Raw genomic sequence first — 12,915 nt, 5'->3', positions numbered from 1 at the left:
ATGGATAAATGTAAAACTATACAAATGGTAAAGTGTTCTTATAACTGTTTAATTGATGTAAAAGGCTGACTTAAATACAAATATAAAAGTTATTGAAAGATCTTTAAAAAGTTTTATTGTAGCTTTTTCAAAAACTGTATATTATACTTTTTTTTTTTAACCAGACTGGTTAATGAATAGGTCTATACTTCTGTGAAGTAATATGCAGAATAAATCTCAACAATCAATCAACAGGCTATAATAAAACTCTTAGTTTTAAAGTAGACTTTGTGTAAATCTTTCAGATATCTAAAATCTAAAGCAAATATAAGGAGCTGTGGTGGTGTAGTGATCAGATGACAGGCGATGAGGATTCTTCAGCTGGATGTTCTGCAGCAGTCAGGAAACAGGAAGTCTGGGTTCTCAGGGCAGCCTCTAGATGACAATTGTAACTGAATACTTACACTGAGTGACAAAAAAAGGGTTTGTCCTTAAATAATAATAGTTTAAACTTGTAGTCAAATGTTATAGCCAGTGAAACAGACTTGAAAAATGTATTTGAATCTAATTTAATATTTATCTAAATAGAGCAGTCTGAATGTATATATTACAAAATAACCAGATTGTCTTATTACAAATAAACCTTTAAGAGGTGTATATTTTATATAATTTCTCAAAGTAATTGCACCTGTAAGCCAAACTATCACTGTTTATTTCAAAGTGTAATGCAAAATTAAAATGACAAATGTAGGGCTCTGTAAGTAGTTTCTACAGTGAGTTCTACTGTACTGTATATTCAACTTTTTACTTGTAATTTCCAAAAAAATGAGTGGATATGAGAGAGTTTAACGACAGGAAAGATGGAGCAGTGAGAGCAGAGATCTCTCAGATTTCTGAAAACAGATCGTCGAAGTTGCGGTAACTTCAATTTCCAAAAACTTGGTTTGTTGTCAACCTTGGTTTGTTGTCAAACTTGGTTTCTTGTCAAACTAGGGCTTATGCTTGTCAAAATTAGATAGAGTTCATGGCGGAGAAATGATAGAAGATAGAATCCCTTGTCAAAAAAGATGGAGCAGGGAGAGGGAGAGTGATAGGACAGACTGAAATTGCTTGTTAATGGCTTGTCAAAGATAGAGGGAGAGGGTTTTCTGCAGCAGGTCACCTGTAAGACAAAAAGGGACTGGAATTAGGCATATTTCCAATAAACATGGCTTTCCAGTATTTTTCAAACTATAAGTCACACTTGAAATCCTTTAGTTTTCTCAAAAATCAACAGTTTACCTTATGTATTAATTCTGGCTGTGCTTACTGACCTCAACCCAATTTTATGTGCTACACGGCGCTCAAACATCTGTCAAAATGTTTTAGGTATGACTTTGGAAAGCTACAAAGCTGCAGCGCTTGATGGATTGTTGGAGCATTACAGCTACAGTAGTCAGGAGCCTCGCCGAGTAATTCGTATTGTCCTTAAACATAATATTATGGTGTGTGTATGAGGACCTGGCATCTGTTTACAGACATGCGTACGAAGCAGATTTCAAAACCGATCAATCCATGAAGAATTTGATAGATTTGTGGAAGAGGACTGAAAAGAGAAAGTGAGTGTACTGTTCTGTGTTACCAGTGAAAAATGTTGAGAGTTATTGTGAATGAGTTGAATAGTTTGAGTTGTCTGAATATTTGGTTAGCTGCATACACCTTATAATCCGAAAAATACAGTACATACAGGGCTTTACATATTGAAGAGTTCCACAGTACATTATTGGACTGAACTGATTGAAAATGCTCAAAAATGGTGGTGGAAGTGTTCTAAAGAAATTTTTACATTCTATTAACACAATAAAAACAAACAGTGTCTATAAACCAAGATGTGCTGCTACAATAACCTACTGTAAATATCATATGGTCCAACAAAACCCACACATTGAGGTTAGAGCAGACAGTTTCAGACCACCTGCTTAAAATTTATGCCACATCACAGGTTATTTAATCCCCAAAGTACCTGTGACAACAGTACATGATAATATCTGGGCACACAGAAACAGGGATTTGAGATCCGTTAACATAAAAGTAAACAATACTTTACTCAGAATGACTTTTGACAAAATGAGAAATTTGGAGATGGATGGTTCCTACAAAGCAGTTTCTACATATTTCAGTCACATGTTTAATGCACAGCCATAAGCACTCCACTAAATCTAGCACTTATAATGGTCGATTTAAAGGCCTAATTAGTGTGAATGCTTGAAAAGCATTCACAGTATTGTTATTCGAATCTTTATTAGTGTGAATGCTTGAAAAGCATTCACAGTATTGTTATTCTAATCTTTATTATTATTATTATTATTATTATTATATTTTATTCTGTATTCCGTACGTTTTTTGTAATCCTATAACTTCAAAACCGTTCAACTTAGAAAAACCATTCAAACACCGTTAGATTCCTATTCTTTTGGACAACACTGCTTCTATTTTTCATATTTTTAACATTTATATTTTTAATTTTATTCAACTTTATTCAACAAAAATTTATAATGTATTTCAATGGGGAGACCCTTCAAATCCTCATTCAACTTACTCATTTTTAAACTCTTACTACTTCCACATACATTGACATAGAGCCACCATTCAAACTTTAAAACGAAGACAAGACATTCAACTATTCAACTTGTATTTATCTTTTCAATATCTATTATACTTTTTCTTCAGTTCCAGTTTAAGTTTCATGATGTTTTTTCACCCGTTTCAGAGTTTATAATGGGTGTGTATGGGACGGAATGTTGGGGCTAGAGTGAGGCAGCTCAACTGCTAGAGTGAGAGGAGCAAAAAAATTAATCTTAAAATATTTTTTAAAACTGCTGCTGTGTCCACAGCGTTTGCTCTACAGGTATGATTTTACCCTCAAAACGTAGCCATGGCTGTCCTCTTTCATCCAATGTGTTTACTATTGTCCTAGGTGTTATGGTTCTTTCATAAATGTCACCAATGCACAGCCTCCTCCCTCCAACTCTTCCATAGACTCTAATGTTAAATTGGCTCAGAAGGTTCGTTTGAAAATCAGAAGAGCATGGTGTCTTTCCACTGTCACCACGTCCATATAATAAACTCCACAGGCATGAAAACTGAGAATTCAGTAGACTAGAAGCTGCTGTCGCTCACGGTGAAAGAATTTTGTCAATACGACTTTTACTTTTCATTTGGGAACGATTTGTTTCGGCCTGACTTTTCTGTTCATTTTAAGCAGCAAAAGTGAGGCGCATGTCTGTGTACGTGTGTATGGAGCCATTGGGTGCGGTCACTATAGCAACCAGGCTCACACCTGCCTGCTTAACGAGCTCTGCCTGCCACTGTGCCAAGATTCATCTTAAGCACTTCTCTTTCAACTGCTGCTGTGTCCACAGTGTTACAGCCATCATTTTACCCTCAAATTGTCGCCATTATTGTTCTCTTTCCAACACCGTATCTTTCAAAGCTCAGGCATTTAAACTTTTTAAACTGTGTGGATCAAAGTGGAGGGATCACATTTGAGTCATTCAGTGATTCAAAGAATATGACCTTTTAATATTCATTCAGATGTTTTCTGACTCTAAATGTTCTTTTCTCATTTCTTAGGGTTTTCTAATTTACATTTAAAACATTTTCAGTTTTTTTCCAACTCCTTCTTCTGTGTAACCTTCAGCTTTTAGCAGTTCAGCACCTTTGTTTTCAGGTTAAATTCGTTTTTTTTTTTTTTTTTTTTTAATCTCATTCAATATTTTTAACTCAAAATTCAGCAATTAATTCATTTCAGTGCATACATTCAGATTCAAGCATTCACACTGCAGTTTCTTCAGAAAATGCACTTTCTAGTTATTATTATTATATTTTATTCTGTATTCCGTACGTTTTTTGTAATCCTATAACTTCAAAACCGTTCAACTTAGAAAAACCATTCAAACACCGTTAGATTCCTATTCTTTTGGACAACACTGCTTCTATTTTTCATATTTTTAACATTTATATTTCTAATTTTATTCAACTTTATTCAACAAAAATTTATAATGTATTTCAATGGGGAGACCCTTCAAATCCTCATTCAACTTACTCATTTTTAAACTCTTACTACTTCCACATACATTGACATAGAGCCACCATTCAAACTTTAAAACGAAGACAAGACATTCAACTATTCAACTTGTATTTATCTTTTCAATATCTATTATACTTTTTCTTCAGTTCCAGTTTAAGTTTCATGATGTTTTTTCACCCGTTTCAGAGTTTATAATGGGTGTGTATGGGACGGAATGTTGGGGCTAGAGTGAGGCAGCTCAACTGCTAGAGTGAGAGGAGCAAAAAAATTAATCTTAAAATATTTTTTAAAACTGCTGCTGTGTCCACAGCGTTTGCTCTACAGGTATGATTTTACCCTCAAAACGTAGCCATGGCTGTCCTCTTTCATCCAATGTGTTTACTATTGTACTAGGTGTTATGGTTCTTTCATAAATGTCACCAATGCACAGCCTCCTCCCTCCAACTCTTCCATAGACTCTAATGTTAAAATGGCTCAGAAGGTTCGTTTGAAAATCAGAAGAGCATGGTGTCTTTCCACTGTCACCACGTCCATATAATAAGCTCCACAGGCATGAAAACTGAGAATTAGGTAGACTAGACATTGCTGTCGCTCACGGTGAAAGAATTTTGTCAATACGACTTTTACTTTTCATTTGGGAGCGATTTGTTTCGGCCTGACTTTTCTGTTCATTTTAAGCAGCAAAAGTGAGGTGCATGTCTGTGTGCGTGTGTAGGAGCCATTGGGTGCGGTCACTATAGCAACCAGGCTCACACCTGCCTGCTTAACGAGCTCTGCCTGCCACTGTACCAAGATTCATCTTAAGCACTTCTCTTTCAACTGCTGCTGTGTCCACAGTGTTACAGCCATCATTTTACCCTCAAAACGTCGCCATCGTTGTTCTCTTTCCAACACCGTGTCTTTCAAAGCTCAGACGTTTAAATTTTTTAAACTGTGTGGATCCAAGCAGAGGGATCACATTTTAGTCATTCAGTGATTCAAAGAATATGAACTTTTAATATTCATTCAGATGTTTTCTGACTCTAAATGTTCTTTTCTCATTTCTTAGGGTTTTCTAATTTACAATTAAAACATTTTCAGCTTTTTTCCAACTTCTTCTGTGTAACCTTCAGCTTTTAGCAGTTCAGCACTTTTGTTTTCAGGTTAAATTCGGGTTTTTTTTTTTAATCTCATTCAAAATTTTTAACTTAAATTCAGTAATTATTTCATTTCAGTGCATACATTCAGATTCAAGCATTCACACTGCAGTTTCTTCAGAAAATGCACTTTCTAGTTAAAAATGTAGTATGACGATAATTTCTTTGTAGATCATTTAATCATAAAATACAGAAATGAGTGCTGTATCTGTGCTTTTGATTTTTTCCAGTCATCAACAAAATCTTTAATTAAAAGACTAATTCAAAGAGCAGTTTTCAGACAGTGACTTAATTTAATGAAGAGAAAGAAGCTTTGGAAATCCACAAGGCCCTACTTGAAGACTTAATTGTACCTAAACTGCTGTTCATGAGCTGCTCTAATGTGAAAAAATATGCGCTGCTACAATAACCTACCGACCTCTGTAGGTCTGGAAATGTTTACACAGACTTTTCTAGGATTTGATGACTTTTGATGATCACCAATAGCTGTGCTCACTCACAGCACTACACTGAATCTCCTATAATGAGAAACATTTCTCACCATTGCACCTCAGACACCTTTACTTACCAGACTTGAGACGATCAGATCAGCAGTCTAGAGAAAGGAAACAATTCATCAGATCACTGTTTGATGATTCAGACTGTTGAGCCTCTTCCCACACAATCCAATTTACTGTGACAAAAATTAACTAGTAAAATTCTTAATTTATTTAAGGCTTTATGAGCTTACTGTAGTCTAAAGAGGAGATAAATGAACTGCAGCGTCTCACATGGCTATAGCAAGTGTAATAAAGGCATTCATTACTACAGAAGTAAAAAGAATAGGCACCAATATTTGTTGGCACAAGTGCAGGATATACCAAATATTTCCTAAACAGAAGCTTTGTGGCTCCAACATTTTCTACAACAGGTCAGTACTAGTAAAGTGTGAAAGCCAAAACTTTTCAAAATGTTAGATACAAAGTAATTATATAAATCAGAAGCAACAGAAAACCTCATCATGTCTGATATGAATATACCTTTAAATATTGACATGTTACAATAGCAGAGGTGCACCATGTTTTGTAATTAAAATTAAATGTCTTAAATTTTTACACTAAAAAGCCCTTTCATTATACCTGTTGCTAGGAATATTTATGTATTTTGCAGTCACCTTTTTGGCAACTTTTCTATTAAATTTTAAAACACATATTCACCAAATAAGTGATAAACTAATTAGACACACTGGCTGTAATGTACCTAACAATGTCCACTCACACCTCTGGTTCTCTTAGTTTTTCATTATTGCTTAACTGTACAAAACACTTCTACAGTGTTCTGACTTTAATGTAACACATCAGCAGAATTTGAGAGACAATATGAATCAATCACTGTGCAGCTCTTAAGTGTTTGAGCAACCACTTATACCGACTCCCCTAAAACACTTTCATTGTTTTGTCTGCTACTTAAATCCACAAACATAAGGAGAAAATGAACAACTGACATTTAGCTGTATGTTTGGATTTGATAAGCCATAAGAAATTTAAATCATACATAAATGGGCTATTAAACTTCAGGGACATTTTCAGGGACAGTCAGAGGTCCCGTGTGAGGACTTTGCTGCTACGTGTAATAAATCCTGACTTTGTGTTTTTGCCAATCAGTAAATGGAAACATATCACAAAAAGTCAAACTACTGTATGTAAGTTGCCACATGTGCTACGCAATGCCAGGTTCATACTGCTTCAGTTACAATCACTGTTTACTTACCAGCAAAGGCAAAACCAAAGATCTCTTTCACTCTGTGTAACAAAAGACAAAGCACAAAAATACAGAATGAGACAACTCAAATCAGCATCACAGTCAATACTGCATCACTCTGTGTAGTCCAAAAGATTCAGTACACTTCTTTGTTTACCACAGCAACAAACAACTCTCCTCTTTTTCTACACCTTATTAAAGATTACTGTCTTCATTAAGGTAAAATGTGGTTTCATCCATTTGTAATAAGCCACACACGTTTCTCAGTTATGTGATAGCTCTATTAGTTTGGTGCTATTAGATAACACAGTAGATTTAATAAGCAATGATTTGCTACACCTAGCTCTGCACACTTTATCAAATTCTGACATCACAATTTCAAAGCATGAACAATCATAAATGAAAGCTTGGATGTTATTTTTGTAGGCTTCAACATTTGAGTTCTTCTGCATTCAAATTCTGCTTCCTAAAAATATTATCACCTGCACACAGTATCATTTAATATGCTGTTGTTTTAAATATCTACATATCATATTTATAATATTAATGGTGCACTGCTGCATTTTATTTATTTGAAGGTGGACTTTTTTATATTTCGTTAGTTTTTCACAAAGTGAGAAGTTAAACAGAGCTGCAGGTGTAGGTTTCATTAAAAAAAAAACAACCTGCACAAACAAGTGTTTGTTAAACAGTTCTTAAAATTTAACTAAAAAACTAAAATTAACTAATTAAAAAAAACTTCTTGTTAAGAGATGTTATTATTCTTATATTATGTGTTTCATCCTCACTCTCTCTCTCCCTTCTGTTAATTAACCCACAGCACAAAAACACACCGGTACAGGCACGTGACTCTTTTTCTCCAGGCTTTCAGTCAGAAGCTGTGTCCCAAAATGTCGGCTGCATCCTCCGGAGGCCGCATTTGAAGGCCGATTATGTCACAGCCAGTCGACGAAGGCTGTCTCAAATGCGGCCGACAAATGAGTCCTTCATTTCCCCGAATAAACTTTTAACATATTTTTAGGCGAGAAAGTAGCGGTGTAAATTACAAATATCTGCTTGGTTTATCAAGACATCGCATATTTGCAAAAGTGTGCCGACGTTTTCAGAGACGTCTGTCACCCACCGGCTCGATGGCAAGCCGGGAGGGGGGTTCAGACCCCCGCTCTTTCGCTACTCAGGTTAAACATGATATACAAGTCACTCTGATAACTTAAAAATGTAATTGTTTGCCTTTTTCTGTGTTTTATTTGTTCTGGAGTAAATCGGTTTGGCTGAGATCAAAGTTATTAGATTATTAGATTAAATAAAGCTTTATTAATCCATCTGGTGGGTCCTCCGGGATTTTCACACAGCTCAATAAACGTTAAACGGTCGAGAATTTACGCCAGTGTCCTGTTATATTTTAAATAGCAAGGAGCAGACGGCCGAGTTTATTAAACTCCAGCGAGACAGCGGTGACGCAAATCTGAAGGCTAGACCGTCCAGTTTCACAGCCTTCTCGGTCCACGTAGACCGCGAAAGCTGGGTCCTCCGAAAGATGCAGCCGACGTTTTGGGACACAGCTAATGGCGGTAAAATGGCTCCTTTGAAGTTGCCGACCCTGCTGCTTCAGCAGCTAATCAGTGGTTCTAAAATGACGGCTCATTACCTCACAACCGAAAGAATGAGGCCGTTTTTAACTGACTGATTTGTGAAGAGAACTAACTTCAGCTTCCCTAACAGACTCAGAAACACTAACACACCGAATGAACCAAATACAACACAATAACTGTAATAAACAATCAAATGAACCATATTAATTTCACACTGGGCCTATAGCAGCTAGGCTAGGCGTTAGCACTTAGGGCTAGCATACCAAACACTCCTTTTAAATAGTAAAATTACAACGTTTCACTAAAAAAGCAGCCATTGTGTTACTTTAACATGACTTATACTTCGACTGGCTTCATAAGTCACTAACAACAACTGGGTAAATCCCTCATACAGCTTATAGACATTTCATTTCAGATAAGAGAGACAGAGAAGCAGCACTTACCGGCACGGATTGAGCTGAGAGTGGACGGAGATTCAGGAGTCAGGCGGAGACGTAAAAAAGGAGGCATTCATGAGTAGTGGGAAAAGTGGGAAACTCCGCAATTACACAAAATTGGCATGGAAAACGTGAAAATATATGTAAATTTAAATATTATTATACTAGATTTTTTTGCAACAAAAAACAACTTTTAATTTAATTCTATAAGTTTAATAAATGTTTCAAATGGGATTCTTTGAATTTGAAATAATGGTTAAAAGACATAAATAAACACAAGGTCATTATGTTAAAATGTACTTTATTATGCTGGATTTATTTAACTGACTGCAGTAATAAGAACAGTCTTCTTCTGAACACCAACACCAAGGAGCTGGTGTTGGTGATCGCCTAAGCATCCTCACAGTAGGAGCTGCAGAGGCTCATCTCACTCCACTGCAGGACTCAAGAGGTTCAGGAGGTCCCTTAACCCCACTGCCATGAGACTTTTTAACAGCGACTCCTGACATGTTCATTGCACATTTGTTTCTTTTACTCCAATACATATTGGTTGTAATCATATGAATTCTGAATTGCTTTAAAGCTGAAGCTGTCTGCTAAAACTAGCTGAAAAAGCTGAAAAGTTGCAGAAAAGGGTGGCCTTTTGTTGTGGGCAGTCTGAGGTACACCTGTGCACTACTCATGATGTCAGATCAGCATCCTGATGTGGCACACCTGTGAGGTGGGATGGATTACCTCAATATAGCAGATGTGCCCACTACCACACATTTGGACTGATTTGTGACCACTGTTTGGGAGGGATGGTTATATTGTGTATCTGGAATGAATTTTAGGTCTCTACGTCCATCCCATGAGGAATGGGAGCAGTAACAAAGGTGTTGCGTTTATATTTTTGTTGAGTGTATATTTGGCAGAAATACTATATTTGGCACAAATCTTATAAAATAGCAGAAATAGTATGATTTAGCACAATAGTAATAACTTAAACAGAAAAATTGGAAAAGCAAAATGGACAGGTGAAAAAATGCTGAACATGCTGAGGGTCCCTCAAATATACTTGTTAAATGAAAAAAAATCAGCAAAAAAATCTATAACAGCCACACAATCACAAATATGTACACATAAGGAAACACACATGCACAGAGAGACACACACACAACATCCAATTCAGTCACCCAGTCTAAATATATTGAATTTGAATCTTAGAATGAGATCATCCCATTAAAAGGCTTTCTCTCTCTCTGTCACACACACACACACACACACACACACACACACACACACACACACACACACACACACACACACACACACACACAGGGAGAGAAAAGTGAGTTTCTAGGTCAGCCTGGGAGCTGCTGAATTTGAATCCACCAATCAGAGAGCCTGTGCACTCTTTCCCTCCAAAACAGGTGCATCCTTTTTACACACGCAGCAGCACAGAGAGACACAGGATCATTGCAGTCTATTTCTCATAATGATGACTCCCCTCAAACAAATGACCATAATTTCCTAACCGTAGGAGCTAGAACGGTCATTCTTACACCGTTTTGTTCAGAAGAGATGGGGGAATCTTCAAGTGTTGACAATTTATCATTAAAATATGAATTTTTAGAGATATATGACACGGATGACTTGTTGACTTAGAAGCCACGAATTCCCCAATATGCAAATTTGAATACCTGGAGCCCACATACATGATTGGCTGGCTGGGAAGCTGTGCAGGCCCTGATTTGTGGATTTGAATTCCTCAGCCCTCAGATATGATTGGCTGGCTTAGAAGCCATGAAGTCCCCAATATGCAAATTTGAATGCCTCAGGACACATATATGATTGGCTGGGAAACCGTGCAGGACCTGATTTGAAAATTTGAATGTCTAAGTCCTCACAGAGGATTGGCTGCCTGGGGACCAGGCAGAAATATGTAGAAATACTATGATTAAGCATAAATACTACATTTAGTAGAAATACTATGTTTTAGCACAAATCCTATAAAAAGCAGAAATACTATAATTTAGCAGAAATACCATATTAAGCACAAATCATATAAAAAGCAGAAATACTATATTAAGCACAAATTCTATAAAAAGCAGAAATACTATATTAAGCACAAATCCTATTAAAAGCAGAAATACTATATTAAGCACAAATCTTATGAAATAGCAGAAACAGTATGATTTAGCACAATAGTAATAAGTTAAACAGAAAAATTGGATAAGCAAAATGGACAGCTGAAAAAATGCTGAACATGCTGAGGGTCCCTCAAATATACTTGTTAAATGAAAAAATCAGCATAAAAATGCACAGGGAGAGAGATGTAAGTCTCTAGGTCAGCCTGGGAGCTGCTGAATTTGAATCCACCAATCAGAGAGCCTGTGTACTTTTTCCCGCCAAAACAGGTGCATCTTTTTACACACGCAGCAGAGAGAGGCACAGGATTATTGCAGCCTATTTCTCATAGTGAGGACTCCCCTCAAACAAATGACCATAATTTCCTAACCGTAGGGGCTAGAGCGGTCATTCTTACACCGTTTTGTTCAGAAGAGATGGGGGAATCTTCCAGTGTTAACAATTTATCATTAAAATGTGAATTTTTAGAGATATACGACATGGATGACTTGTTGACTTAGAAGCCACGAATTCCCCAATATGCAAATTTGAATACCTGGAGCCCACATACATGATTGGCTGGCTGGGAAGCTGTGCAGGCCCTGATTTGTGGATTTGAATTCCTCAGCCCTCAGATATGATTGGCTGGCTTAGAAGCCATGAAGGCCCCAATATGCAAATTTGAATGCCTCAGGACACATATATGATTGGCTGGGAAACCGTGCAGGCCCTGATTTGAAAATTTGAATGTCTAAGTCCTCACAGAGGATTGGCTGCCTGGGGACATGGCAGAAATATATAGAAATACTATGATTAAGCATAAATACTACATTTAGTAGAAATACTATGTTTTAGCACAAATACTATAAAAAGCAGAAATACTATAATTTAGCAGAAATACTATATTATTAAGCACAAATCCTATAAAAAGCAGAAATACTATATTAGGCACAAATCCTATAAAAAGCAGAAATAGTATGATTAAGCATAAATACTACATTTAGTAGAAATACTATGTTTTAGCACAAATAGTATAAAAAGCAGAAATATTATAATTTAGCACAAATAGTATAAAAAGCAGAAATATTATAATTTAGCACAAATAGTATAAAAAGCAGAAATACTACATTTAGTAGAAATACTATGTTTTAGCACAAATAGTATAAAAAGCAGAAATATTATAATTTAGCACAAATAGTATAAAAAGCAGAAATATTATAATTTAGCACAAATAGTATAAAAAGCAGAAATATTATAATTTAGCACAAATAGTATAAAAAGCAGAAATACTACATTTAGTAGAAATACTATGTTTTAGCACAAATAGTATAATAAAGCAGAAATACTATAATTTAGCAGAAATACTGTATTTAGCACAAGTACCGAAAAGTACCAGAAATGCTATGATTTAGCAGAATAGCAATAACTTACAAAATTACAAATATGGAGGCATATTGAAACAGAAATGCAGAGAGGGACACACAAACACAGGCTCTAATCCAGTCAATCAGTCTAACTATATTCAATTTAAATCCTACAATGACATGCTGCCAAATAAGGGCAGGGTCCTCTCTCTCCCACTAAACACACACACACACACACACACACACACACACACACACACACACAAACAGACACAGAGGGAGAGAGCTGCCGAATTTAAATCCACCAATCAGAGTGGCTGTTTACGTTTTCCCGCCAAAAAAGGTGCATCTTTTTACACACGCAGCAGAGAGAGGCACAGGATTATTGCAGTCTATTTCTCATAGTGACGACTCCCCTCAAACAAATGACCATAATTTCCTAACCGTAGGGGCTAGAACGGTCATTCTTACACCGTTTTGTTCAGAAGA

The 12,915-nt window shown here is 36.2% G+C and overlaps 1 long non-coding RNA gene across 1 annotated transcript; it reads right to left on the bottom strand.

The window, feature by feature from the left end:
- Positions 1 to 98: 98 nt before the first annotated feature.
- Positions 99 to 9,043, bottom strand: LOC145422346 (uncharacterized). The gene is made up of 4 exons (XR_013903630.1): positions 8,960 to 9,043; positions 6,934 to 6,965; positions 5,753 to 5,779; positions 99 to 1,141 (listed from the first exon to the last, which is right to left on the bottom strand). It is a non-coding gene; the product is annotated as an uncharacterized LOC145422346 (long non-coding RNA).
- Positions 9,044 to 12,915: the final 3,872 nt, after the last annotated feature.

Source organism: Astatotilapia calliptera, chromosome 19 (genome assembly GCF_964374335.1).
Source record: "Astatotilapia calliptera chromosome 19, fAstCal68.1, whole genome shotgun sequence".
Lineage (NCBI taxonomy): Eukaryota > Metazoa > Chordata > Actinopteri > Cichliformes > Cichlidae > Astatotilapia > Astatotilapia calliptera.
This window is presented reverse-complemented; position numbering and strand designations above follow the sequence as displayed.